We start from the raw sequence: 14419 nt of genomic DNA, 5'->3' as shown, positions 1-14419 counted from the left end.
GAGGTAACTTTTTTTTGCCTTACTGATAGCTGCCATACAGGAGAGGCTGGTAAAGTTTCATGTAATCACATCATCTGGTGCTACAACCATGGGGAACAGATTTAGCGAGGGATGAAGGAATGAAACTATGATCAGAAAGATTAAATTCTAGGTCTTTTCCTGCTCTGTAGTGGCATCAGGGTGGGATGTGGCAAGGACTAAGGAAAACTGGAGGTGATCTAGACTACATCCTGCTCCCCAGTTTCTCTGCTACTGTGTGCCTTGTTCCTTCTGTAAAATCTTCCCTGAGTATTCCTGTTCCTAAAGTTAAATTATTGTATTTTTCAGTTAGATATTTCACCAACCTTTCATTTCCTTCCTTTTCATCCCTGTGCAAGCATGGATTTTTGGTTGGAAATTACGCTATTGTAATATTTCAACCAATTTTTGAAAAGGCATCAAGAGTGCAGAGAAAAGAAGGAAAGCTTAAGAAACCAAAACATTTTTTTCCTATTTCCTTCTTTTCCTCTGACAATTAAAAATGACAGATTTGCTGAAATCTTAGATAGGACTTAAAAATGGTCTTACTTAAAAGTACAATAAGATCTATAAAAGATTTAAGTCCTAGTTGGCAGTCTGCTGTCCTAAACCACCCCCAAAACGTGCCTGATAGTTATGCTTCTGCTAACAGGAATCTGTGTTGATTTCAAACTTCATTTTTTTACAGTCCCTTGAATGGCTACTGAAATTTTCACTATATAAAGTCTGAAAACTAATGTCTTTGGGCAGTTATATGTATTCCTTGCTCCAAAGAAGCTGTAAGAGGTATCAATAAAAGTTTATTGCCTGGATAAGTCTTTGAATTTCCTGCACCCAGCATTTGATGGTGCTCATCAGCATTGATGAGCACCTGTAGGAGGAGGAGACTTCTCAGAGGAAGTCATTGCTCTTTTTAAAGGCTGAGTTGTTTGTAGGAGGTAGTGGGTGAAGGAAGGAAATAGCACTTCCTGCTTTAGAAGTGGAATATAACAGTATACATAAATTTTCTTCAAACAGTTTTGCTTTCATCAACAGACATGCTAACTAGTTTTGGCTACCTTAGCCTCCACTTCTATGTATTAGGGAATATTGATACCACATGATTTCTCTATGCAGCTCACAGTAATAGTGAAGCTCTTCCTGAATTTTCTTATACTGCACAAGAGTGTTTCATTAAAACCTTGTGTGCCTGATTTGCACAGTTGTTGTAATCTCTCTTCATTATATCTCTGTGGCTTTGCTCTGGGAAAGCTGTGCAGGATTGTTTTGGTGGGAGTGAATGGCTATGTTATGCTGCTGAGGCTTTTCTCTTTTTTCATTTCTCTCATTTTATCCCTTCTTATGTTTCCCTCTCTTGGCATGCATGTGTGCTTCTATGCAGGCCTGCAAGCAGAGCTATGGCAGTCATGTTGATGAATGCTAAGTAGGCAAAAGCTGGTGTAGCTCCAAGTAATCATTTTGCAAGTAATTCATTTAGATACTGAATAGTCAGCCTGTAGTTTTTATGTGTCCACCAAAGGGATAGCTCTCTGCATTAATTAAATGCTCCTTCCAGCGGGACATTAGCATACCTGTCTCCCAGTTATTTTTCTTGATTTCTTTACAATTAGTAGAAGTGCAGTATTGTTGGAACTGTACCTAAAAGCAGCCACTAACATAATTTGTTCTAGCCACACAAGTCTGCAGGCTCACATGCCACACTGGCCAGGCTGTAATTCAGCAAGGGAAGCCCCACAATCAGCACATACCCTTGACCTTACATGTGCTTCTAGCAAGTTTTAGAGGCTTCTAGCAAGTTTTAGAGGCTTCTAGCTCAGGAAGCAGGAGACACATGCAGCAAATGGTTTCTTATGAGGAAGAGGTATCTCTCTTAAGAAGGATAGAAGGGCTGCTCCCGAGTTTGAAAGAGTTTTCTTCTGCTATTATAAATTAAGGCATGCTGTTACTCTCTTCTCTCAATAGAAAACCAAAATATATACAGAAATCTTATATCTGGATTGTTGTGGCAATTGACCTGGCTGGAGGCAATGGCGTGGAGCACTTCAGGAGCCGAGGACAAAAGGCAGTATGATCCAACTCTGGCTGTTAGTAAGATGAGACAAGCCTACAATGCTCCTGAAATAAATCAATGTTACTTAAATTATTGTTGAAATAGGAAACTTATGGCCATGTAAGGTAGCTCTATTATCTGGAAACTCTCATCTTGGGTTGCATCTTAACTTGAAGACAGCAGTTGGCAGGTATCAGCTTCCCAGGAGACATAGTAGATCAGGTATGCCCCTTGGCAGCCTGTGGAAAGAGATGGGTCCCAAATCAGGACATTTCAGTGCAAGATCCTAAAATAGATGACAGAAACTGCTGTGTCCAGAAAGTTATTCTTCCTGAGTCAAAGGTAGTCTAATCTCCTCATTTAAGTGCATAAACTGTATCCTTGACTTTAAAACCCAGTCAGTGAAACTTGTCCCTGACAAATCATTTCTAAGTTGTATTTGCTGTAAGGACAAAGACAACAAAGTGCAGGAAGACAGTAATTTCTATTAAACGTTTCACTGAAAAAGATGATAAGGTCATGGGATCCATGCTTCTTATAAATACCATAGCTGTCATTCACTTATATGACCATTACTATTTCTGTCCTTGTTTTACAGATGGGCATTAACTATCTCTGAAGTTATTCTTCAAAGTGTATATTCAGTGGATATTTTCAGGAGATAAAATAAGGCAATAAACTAGGTTGCTTATGTAGCACATTGACTTTTTATGCAATTTCAATTAACCACTAACGTGTTTTTTAAATATCTGTTAGTTTTCTAACACTTCTATGAATATAACTATTAAACATACCCACACCATTGTCTGGACATAGAGAAAATATGAGCAAATTAAAATTTATTTTAATATTTGAAGGTTAAAATTATTTCCTGTAAGGACATAATTTCCCTACACATTTAAAATGCCAAATTCATAAATATTTTGCAGCTGCACATGTATTTGTTGAATTTCCTGTATTTTACCTAATTTATCTTCAAGCCCCTTAACAGATGTGATTTTTCTTTCAAAGGTTTGTCCTATAAAAGCATCCTAATACTGTTCCATAATATTTTGCATACAAGCATCACGTTTTGTTTGAGATTACCCATCACATGATGAAACAGAGCTTAGAAGAGCTCTTTGCCAATCCTTCCATACACAACAAAAAGGAAATGTAAATAGAACAGGATGGGAAGATTTGGATCATCTCCTTCTCTTGGACCTCTAGAACATGACACTGAAAGTTATAGACAACTAACACTGGTCTTGACTATGTAAATAAAGTTGCATATTATCTGCTTTTCCATTTCCAGTTGCAAGAAAGTTTGAAGAGCTAAAATCTAATTTCTCGGATCCAGTGGTTTTCTCTAACCCTGGAATTGTAGCAATAGGAAGCAGAGTAAAAAAAAACAAATTACAAACTGCAATACTACAAAGTTAAAACCTTAGTGAAAATCACTTCACCAGTCAATAGAATTTTACCACTGATTCAGCAGTTGATGAGGACCTTACCTTATTTGTATGAGATACATAATATAAAATATCTTTTATAAGTGTTATGAATTTGTTCATTATACTGCCATACTTCTGCTGTATTTCTACTTGTTATTTTATGGGTTTGTAGGCAGCAAAGATACCTGGGCTGCCACCTTTGTCAGTGAAGCCATGACATATGGTGCATCACTCAGCCTGATGCCCCACATAGTGCCCAGGTTATTGAGGCATGAAGTAACATGAGCTCCACTACAACCCATCTCTATTCAGCTCCATCCAAAGGACAACGTGATGTGAGTTTCCTAGGAAGTAGTCTTACTAAAACTGAAAAAAGTAGAGAAAAGTCAGAGAGCAAACTGATAAAACACAAAAGTGAATTTTTAATTTCCTTTTACATTTAAATCAGTTTCATAAGGACTCTTTCATAAGCAGAAGAAAATATAAAGAATAGCAGATACTTCTTTCCAGAGACAGACTGTGATTATCCTCTTTCTGTCCGTCCATCCATCCATCCATCCATCCATCCATCCATCCATCCATCCACCATTTCACCTCATCATCTTCACTCATGGGCTTGATAAAACACTTTCTTCCTCTAGTGTCTCTCTTCTTGTTCCTTACCTACCCTAGAAGTCTCAGCTGTTCTTGCTTTGCGTGCCGTTTGTCCCAGTCTTGGCTTTCAAGATGTAATCTGCACATTTGAAGATCTCATTCACATTTTGTATCTAGCAAGAATACATGAACATTGTAGAAAAACAAGATGGGACAAAGAAAAAGCCAGAGAAAATACAATATTTTCTTTAGAGATATGTGAAAATATCAATAATGACTGTGATAAATGCTTTCCATCCAAACAAGTAATCTGTGGAGGAATATCCCATATAAGACCTGTGTTCCATTTCTCACCTTACCCTCCTCTTTCTAAGTTATTCTCTTCCTTCAGCACACTTAAAACATCCTGGTCACCTCTCCTTTCTCTGAAGCAAACAGATCCTGTCTTACATAAGCCTCAAGCCCCTTCTATTCTTATAGGGCCTTTTTATACTTGTAGTATTACAGTTTATAAAGAAGTTGCCTTAGGAAAGTTCTCTTAGGCTTAAAAAAGATTATCTGATGTTCTACTGACAAAGAATATCTTTCTTCGTCACAGTCAAAGATACTGAAAACTAAAAGCTGCAAAAAATAAAACAGATGGTTGACGGTTAAAAAAAGACTGTCATCTATCTGGTGGAGAGCAGGGACACATGATAAAGTCAAAATAGCCAAAATAATCAAACTATGTTAGGTCTTGCTAAAAAAAAAAATAAAAAAGTACACATGCACAAACCTCTCGGTAGACAACTGAGTAGGAGATTTTCTTGTTGCAGAAATGCAAAAAGAACAGACAGGGAAAACACATAGGGAGCAGCATGCAGTGTGGAAGGGATTAAAATGTGGGACAAACATGATGTGTCCTTTGCTTCATTTTCCAGTAAGGAAGATGATGTTAAACTGCCATCAGAATTATATTTAGAATGAGAAAATGCCATGTCTACACGTACAAAGCAAATATACACAGACTGAGGTGGCAGATGCAGACCTGTCAGTATATGTGTCCTGACCCACAATGTTAGGTCCAGTAGAAAGATTTTTTAATTGACCTTCTAGATTGAAGTGATACTGTCTGACTGCAGACTAGTAAAGAAACCCCTGCCAAAGAAAGGTATTAAAAATAAACCTGATACAATCTGCCGATGATCAGCCTTTTACTGGGTTTTTGAACAAACTTTAAAAGAAAGAGACAAAAGTATAGGTAAAGACAGGTTGAATTAAATAGGTTGGCAAAAATAATGAAAAAGCTCTGCCAATGATGATTCTGGTCATGCTAAACATCCCCTTTGCTAACATGTATTTTTTTGAACAAATAGAGAGTGTTGGATTTCTCTTACCTCTTTCCAATTAAATGAATCATGGAATTGATCTTATAAGCAATAGCCATGTTAAGATAATGGAAATGGTCGTTGCTATAGGAATCATTAGAAAAAAACACGAAAGAAATTATAACATACTTTACTGATTGGACTGAGCATAAGCTACTGGTAGAGTCCTCTGAGACTTGCAGAGACTGATGTTAAGCAATAATGACTTGGAAACAAGGAATGGGAATGTAATAATTAAATTTACTGATAGTAAAAATTTGAGAGGTGTCATCAATATACCGGAGAATCAGAATATCATACAGAAAGAACTGAATGACCTGGTCAACAGAGGTAATTGAGAAGGGATGAAATTTAATCATACAAAGTGCTGTCTTATTAATTTAAAGACCAATAGCAAGACCCACTAGTATAAACAGGGAACTCATCTACTGAAAGTGACAAAGAAAGATTTAGTGGTTTAATCAATCACAGCATGTCTATGAGCCTCAAATGTTGCTGTGGTCATGAAAAAAGCTAATACATCAGGTGAGGTATTCCCGCTGAAGACAGGCAACCTATAAATACTCCTGCATAGAACATCAGCAAGAGCTCATCAGGAATGCTGTGCACACTTTGGTCACTCACATGCAAGAAAGATTAACTCAAGCTGCAGAAAGTGCCACACACTGCTACTAAAATGATCAGGGGAATGATGAGCCTGTCTTACATGAGGAGAGTAAAGGCACTTGGCTTGTTAGCCTAGCAACACAAGGGAAGAAAAGAGGTTATAATTGTCCCATCTAGAAGATACCAGGGAAGTGAAGAGCTATTTAAACCAAAGGATGCTGCTGGCACAAGAACAAATGAATGTAAGCAGTCATGAATAAATACGGGTGGAAATTGGATGAAGGTTTGCATGAGAAGACTGAGGTTCTGGGACAGCAGTGTGAGGTTCTGGGACAGCAGTTATTAAATCGAATAGAGGGGCAAGATCTAATTACTTTTAAACTGGAGCTTCACACATTTCTGAATGAGATTTTGTGGTGTGTTTTCTGGTGTGAAAATGAACCAGACTCAGAAACTCTCTTCTATTACTGTGGTTTTTGCTGCTATTTTAGACAATGAGCACATATGGTTGATTTTAAAGTCATGCAAGTTTTTAAGGGTCCCTCTATGTGTGATAGGAGTACACAGAAGATTTTTATGTACTGCAGATTTCTTTAATGTGTTCATAGAGCCAGAGAAAAAGATTATGCAGGATATTAATATAGATTGCCTGTGCAGACCATCGCATCATCAGTGTCATATTCTTAGATGTTCTGCACAATTATAGTCTCACCTTTAAGGCTTCTGTCACTTTTCTTGAGAGACTATTTCAGGGTCCAGTTGACTCTTCCCAACAGCACTTAACAATTCCAGATTTATACTTTCCTTCGATCAATTTGCAATCATTACCCTATTCGTAGCTTTTTCTGGAGGTGTAAAACATTTCATCTGCTTCTCAACATTTAATCAGTATTTAGTCATTTACATTTCCCTCATAACTTATCTTGCCATCCATCATTACGACAGCTCTTGCTACAGTTTTTGTAATTCTGTTGTCAAAGTAATCAATGATATGCTGGCTAATAGCAGTTTGAGGGTAGAAGAATTAATTCGTCTATTTCACTCTGAAAACTTTATATTTTTTTAAACTTAATTCTGCAACTTGTGGTTCTTTTTTCTTTTTTTTTTTTTTTCAAGTTAAATGCAAACCTTGGTGAGTTCTGAGACCAGCAGCTGCACCATTAATGAGCACTTTCGTCCACAATAATCCCTGTGACTTCACTGATGGAAGTCCTGATCTGATACTGCCAGCATCTTTTCCTGAAATAGTTGGATTTGACCTGAAATCACCTCTTCCCTGCAGAAACTGTGCTGGAACAAGTTAAAAAACAGTCTCTGCTCCTGATATTTCTCTGAAGAAAAAAAAAAAGTAAAAAAAATGAAGAGAGAATATTTTCTATCTTTTCAGTTATTACTTTCTTAATTCTTTAAAAATATACTTGGACACTCCTATATCATGAACATAGCTATGTAAGAGCCCTAGGGGAGGAGACATGGAGCAGCTCATTCTCCTTTTACATGAGTCATTGCATAAGCCAGGGCTGAGTTCACCTTGTGCTTTAAGCGGTGGAAGTAGTCACAGCAGGGACACCCAAAACACAGACACACTCAAAAGGAAGCGTCTCAGGTGTGTCTGCTAACTTACCCCCTGAAAATATATTTAGATGCTTATGGAGGTGCAGTAGATGTTGCATAAACACAGTGGAATGTTTCTCCACATTAACCTCTGAGTCTTAAAAAGCACAATACCCAATGCCTCTTCTTTTCCTTCTCTATTCTTAGAACTGTTCAGAAAAGCTACAAACAATTAAGCTCACAATGTACCTAGGAACAGTATCTGGGAACACCAGATAAGCTTAGCTTTACATGAGAAAAATGATGTCCTGCAACATCTGCATTTGCTGAAAATTATATAGACTTCTATATTTATATTGCTGTTGCTAGAGCCTGCCTATATAATTACTGCAAAGATATATATACTGAAATGATCTAACTGAGGACACTTTTTAAAAAAAAAATCTGTTGCAATTCAGGCACATGTTAAGGAACAGTTGTTCCACCTATAAGAAAATAAATTTCTGGAAGATTTGTTCACCTTTTCTAGCCCCAAAAGCAACAGCATTAACATTCTTGAAACCTCATATACAATTACTTAACTTTATGAATTCCCTTTTCTTTTCTTTGCATCTTGCACTGAATGCCAGTTTAATTGGTGCTCACCAACAGAGAGGCAAAACACAGTTACTGAGAGAGAATGAGAGAGAACAAATTTATTTTTTTCTCTGGGTAATAGCGTACATTTTTTGATGACTGGGTTGCAAAATGTTAAATGCAGTTCTTTTAATTTATATTACCAATGAAAGTAGATCCTGCTATCCTTGTTAGCAGTGTTTAAATCCATACTCCCTACATATTCTTATTCATCTGGACTAAAAATTTTCATTTTGTGTGGAAAGCTAGTATAATCTGGAGCTAATCAATTAATTGCAAAGTATAAGGAAAACAGAGAATTATGTTTGTTATTTCCTTTACACAGCAGTTGATTTCTATGAATTAAAGAGGCTGAATTTTGCTTCCTCTTTAAGGGATTAGCACTGCTTAAACTTTCTGCTAAATTTGTTGCTTTTCTTCTTATTGATAGCGCAAAAGGTGTCTGATAATCTGTGAGTCTTTAAGTTTTACATAATAAGCACATAAATCTGACTGCATGGTTTATTTTTCTGGAAAAAAAATAGACGGGCAATGAATCAAACTAGAAATATTGTGACCTAATTGTTTCAAAGGAGCTGTGTTAGACCTAGATTTTCACTTAATGGAAAATTTTGTAATAAGCATGTTTATAACAATCCATCTTGATTGTTCTGGTAAAGAAATAACTAATATTGGTTGATTTATGGGTATGTAGATCAGAAAACAATAATACTGGTTACAATTTTTGCAATGTTGGTTCACATCCAACAAACCATCCTGAAGATTTAAATATCACTTATTTTTACTCAGATTTGTGTTATTGCCCTGGATTATTCTGACACTAAAAACTTAAAGTAAGCAATTTTTCTGTTGCACACTAAGCAAAAGGTAGTGGTTGTGCCTGCAGTAGTTTGATAACATATAGTATACAGTGGAATAACTGACTTCAAAAGATGGATATCTCCAAGTTAAGGACTGCATTCCCTATTTAGAAGTCCAAGCATTCATTTAAGGTGGTTTAGCACTCACTTAGGTGCCTGTGCGTATATTTTAGAATCATAGAATCATAGAATAGTTAGGGTTGGAAAGGACCTTAAAGATCATCTAGCTCCAACCCCCTACCATGGGCAGAGACACCTCACACTAGCCACCTTCAAATTACTCGTTCAGAAATATATGGATCTATTCTTAAAAATTCAATCACACAGCTGAATAAGTTATATAGCTAACGTAAGCACAATATGTACAGGAGTAATACAGAAAATATACCAATGAATAAAACCAACTGTAGATATAATAGGGCTTACACAGTGATAGATGTTTGGTAGACACCTTCTCTGTTTTTTAGGTGTAATAGACAAGTTATCTCTTGCACTTGTCTTTAGTCAACCAACACCTTTATTAACAAAATAAAGACCCTGATTATCAAGTCCTTCCAGAAGACATAATTATCATTCTACCTTTGGAACATTTTAACCACATATAAGATTACTACCAACATCGTGTTATTTTCTTACAAGGAAATACATGCTAACAACAAATAACTTTAAAATGTAAAGGGAGATCAGAAAATCACAGGCTCAAGATTCCTTAGTCTAAGAGTGGTGTAGCAAAGGCCATTTACATGCTACAGAGCTCATTGCCACTCAGGGCAATTCCTTTGCTCTGACAGAAATTGGCCTGTGGCAGTGGTGCCACCAGCACCTCTCCCTTGTTTATCAGAGAGAGCCAAGTTTTGCTATGAAATGTTCATATCTGGTAGATCTGACTGCTCTATCCTGTCAAGTAGGTGACTGTCAGCCTTGAAGGTAGCTGTACATGTAAATTAATCAGTCTTTTAATCAACAACAAATGCATCTCCTTAGTGAAGCATCTTTTCTTCTAAAATAAAAAAGCCCAACTCTTTCACTTTTCAGTCCACATCACTAAATGCAGGAGTTCAGATGAACTGGCTGCAAGAGATTTGTGCAGGAGATATTTTTCCATCAATTCATATCAGAAAGGTAAGAGTGAAAGGACAAAAAAGCTTATCATTAGGGGAGAAATTAAAAGTGGCTTGCAATTTTTTGGCTTGTCTTGTGATCCAATCTTAGCAGCACAGCTTCTGTTGAATCAGATTGGCTGAGTCCTTGCTGGTAGTGTTCATCAGTGCAAGCACAGTTACTGGTACAAAATATTTCCTCCAAAAGCAGATCTGAAACTTTTCTTGTAAGGATCAACTTCAAAAATTTATACTGAGAAATAATGATTGCTACTGGGGAAACAAAATAGAACAAAACAAAATGAGCTTTCAAGTAGTCAGGTCTTCCCTAGACAGTAATGATCCTATGTCAAAAAAGATATCTTTGCAAGAGGATGTGCTTATTAATTTCCTTTGAAATTGAAAACCGAAACTGAAATCCCCAGTTCTTGATGATTTTATGTCACTATAACTGTAAGGCAGTTTGAATTCTTACTGTAACATAACCTGTAAAATTGGCATTGAGAAGTTGTATCTTGGCTGTGTGGATACCTGTAAAATCATGCTGATTTCAGCCTGTGTAAGACCTAGGCACTTCAACCCAATAGAACAAGGTCTTACCAGAAGCCTCTAGTCAATGGAAAAGTGGTTTAGGGCTGCAGTGTACAGGGAGACATTTCCCAGACAGGTACAGAGGAAGAATTATACTATCATTTCAGTTTCATGTCATAGTCTTCATGTAAGCAGTTTCTAAACCTTCCTGTCCAAAATTTAAGTAGAGAGCAGTGGTAAAAGCAGGTCAGCCCTGAAGGGAAAAGGATCCTTTTAATATGGAAAAAGTTCATTGCTATAAAGCAAGAGTTGTGCTGCTATGCTGCTTTTGAACAGAAAGAATGTAAAGCCAGTTGTTGTGAACTCTTTTATTAATTTTTTTGTTCACCTGTACAGCCCTAAAAATCTGTAGCTCCTTTTAGACATCTTTATGTTTTTATGGGTAAGATATCTGGATGGCATATAGGCACTTATCTATTTTTTTCTTTTTTTTTTTTCTTTTCTTTTCTTCATTTATTTTGAACAACAAAGTTGTCCACCAGTTTTCACATGGCCTTAGAAGTTTTCCATTGATGCCTAGAGAATCACTGGCTACTTGCTAAAATTCACTTTGTCTTCTTATTTTTTTTCTTTTTTCCTGACAAAGCTACGGTTTTTCTAAGTCCTAAATCTGTTCATACAAATAAGTAGCTCTGTTAAAATTAAAAGATAAAAGACAAAGAGAATTCAGAGGACCCAAAGTGCTCCTGGAATGCAAGGAAGCATGCTGAGCCAAATGCTCAGCAGAAGCTGTGAGGTGATGTCTGATGCTCAGGCACTGGCATTTCATGTTTTTCTTTGGTACAATGAGCTGGTACTGTCCTACCCACAAGGTTGTATGATGGCACTTTTTCCATGCAGAAACAAGAGTTCTTTTTTCATAGATGGGAAAGTTGGCAATCTGCAGGAAGGAAAATTGTGCAAAACCTGTAGACACACTATTCTCACACAGCACATCATTTTACACATCTCTTCTTGCTTCTGAATCTCAGACTTTTATTTGCACATCCATCCACTGCTCAGTCTCACAATAGCACTGTCAGGTGTACATGAGCCTCCTTTGTATTCACACTTGATATCACCATCACTGTGTCTTTATCTACTGGATTTGAAATCACGAAATCAGTTATTAATTTTTAGCTCCACAGCTTGAGTGATAGTTTTAACCATTAAATCATCCTTAATAGCCAATTCTACACCTTTCTCTTCTTTCCTTTTCCATTGCTGACTGCAGTATAAACCACCATAAAACTGTGGGCACTTCTCTGTAGTACACAGCAGTACTAATGTAATGTGAATTCCCAAATCCAATCTGTCACAATGAATCAGAAGCTGAAACTGGAAAAGAGTAGAGAAGGAAAGTAACTTTCAGATGTCTCAGATATAATAAAGAGGGTGAAAAAAATTCTAGTGGTTCTTAAAGTACTCAGAGGTAAAAGTTCCCAAAGAGGTAAGATGAATTTCTAAAATGCAGTTTACATACTAGTAACTGCCCCTGTTTTATCAAACAGAAGTTTTTCTCATGCAAAGAGATGCATTAAGGCTTACAGCAGCATTGCATTTCCTAGGAATGTGATACCTTATTATGATATCTTCAAATATAAATCAGGACAGACACCATAAGGATGCTTGTGGCAGAGTGGCCAGAGGACAGCCTGTGGAATGGCTATGTGCACAGCTGGGTGGCAGCCTGTTAGGACAACTTGTGGAGGAGAGGTGCCCCCAGTTTGCAGTCCTGAGGTAAGGACTTTCAGGCTGGGAGACAGGACAGGCAGCCAGCAGGGCTGGGTACCTGTCAGTTACTTCTGGAAGTATCCCTGAGTTGGAGACAGTCTCACATCTCTCTTACAGACGTCATTGCACCGACCTGCTGAGGTGCTAAGGCACCAATAGATTCATTCATGCTCAGTGATAAAAAAAGGTGAGAGTTCTTGTATAGAAAAGCTGTATCGATTTTCCTAGGCAGAACAAAGGCTCTTTTTTACTTTTGATTCCCATGTACCTTCCCTCAGGAACAATGAGGGTGTATGCTGTCCTTATGTGGGTTTTAATAGAAATTTCCTTTTTCCTCCTATCTGCCGGATTTTTTAGTTTGATCTATACCATAAAAAGACTAAGAAAAAATATTTAAAATTCAAGTGGAATTTAAGATGGAGGAGAATCTGATGGGAAGGGAATCTACAGATAGGACTCTGCAAATGTTGCATAGCACTACTCCTGAAATAGAGGATCTGTAATGCTGTACTACATACCTTCAACATCACCAGTAATAGAGCCAGAGTAGTTGAGATTTAATCTCACTCTTTCTGTAGGATTGTGTGTGGGCATTACCCAGCTTTAACAGCCATTTAACATGTGAAGACCTTAAACAGCCATTCATCTGTTACAATGCATGATCTATGTCTTTTTCATTACAGCAAACAGTAACAGCAAACTAGTTAACAACTGGTTCCTTACCCTGAAAGGATGCAGCCTGGCATTTCCTTAGCAACACTACACAGATAAAGCCATGTCCAGTGCACAGCCAGGTGGACAATTAGAATGAAGAAATATTAAGGGCGTATACAAAAGTTTTAAATGCAATTTTAAAGTATGTAAATGCCCTTTCTCTGTGCTAATATTCTCTTAAAGGACACTTCCTCATTTATGGAGATGCTGTTATAGCAACCTTATCAGTTGGTTGATTTGTCTATAAATCCCACAATCCTCTTCTCTGCCTTCTTGGAGTCTTGGAGCTTATCAGGAGGATAAGCCTAATTTTTTTCCTCTACAGACTTCTATGGAAATGCTCCTTATATATAAGCAGTCTTAACCTTAGTCTTTTCCAATGCCTGTTAATGTGAAGGAGTATTAATAAGTTCTGGATCAAATCTGGAGAGGCAGGGAGCAAAAGTTCCTTACAAGCAGAAAAGGGAGAATGAAAAAGTCAATAGGATCTATATCAAAGAGTGACAGAGTCAAAAAAGTTACTCATTTGAGCTGTTAAACAAACAAGCAAATACGCTCGATCCAAAAGTGCAAGCCTTTCTGGGTTTGATGGTTTTGTTCGTTTGTTTTTAACTCAGTGATTAATGATGGTTAGCATCAGAAGAAGGTACATTTAATGCAAAACTGGGATAGTCCAGCTGTAACTCAGAGCAGGTAGAAATATAATGTATGGTTGCCTTTTCACAAAGCATAATAGAAATTATTAACTGAGCTTTGTGACATATTAAGATGTAGAGTTTACATCCACTTTTATGCATTCTGCTTTCCTTTCACTTAATACTTCAGGGGATAATTTATATGAAAATATTCAAGGTAAGACTTTTTGCATATTACCTCAATGTTAGTTTATAGCTATAATGAGATACTGCTTACTATATTTACTTTTTTTTTAATGAGTTTTGGTTACCCCACTTTCTGGCAAACTAGGACAAGCTCTGTAATTAGTACCATAAATATTTATAAAAGATTGCAGTAGACATAGTGTCATTTTGGAAGTTTGCATAAATGCTGCTTTATTCACTGTGTCTGGCTTTTGTGTGCAAATTATTTTTTAAAATAATTGTTTTAAAAAAGCACAGAACATTTCAATATATTTACAAAGACTGATTAAACTGGAAGTGACAGAAAGCTGTCAAATCAAATG

Source organism: Pezoporus flaviventris, unplaced genomic scaffold, assembly GCF_033815535.1.
Source record: "Pezoporus flaviventris isolate CSIRO_AGI_PZ_B2104156 unplaced genomic scaffold, CSIRO_AGI_Pfla_v1 ptg000050l, whole genome shotgun sequence".
Taxonomy (NCBI): domain Eukaryota; kingdom Metazoa; phylum Chordata; class Aves; order Psittaciformes; family Psittacidae; genus Pezoporus; species Pezoporus flaviventris.
The sequence above is the reverse complement of the archived record's forward strand: the minus strand, read 5'-3'. Positions refer to the sequence as shown.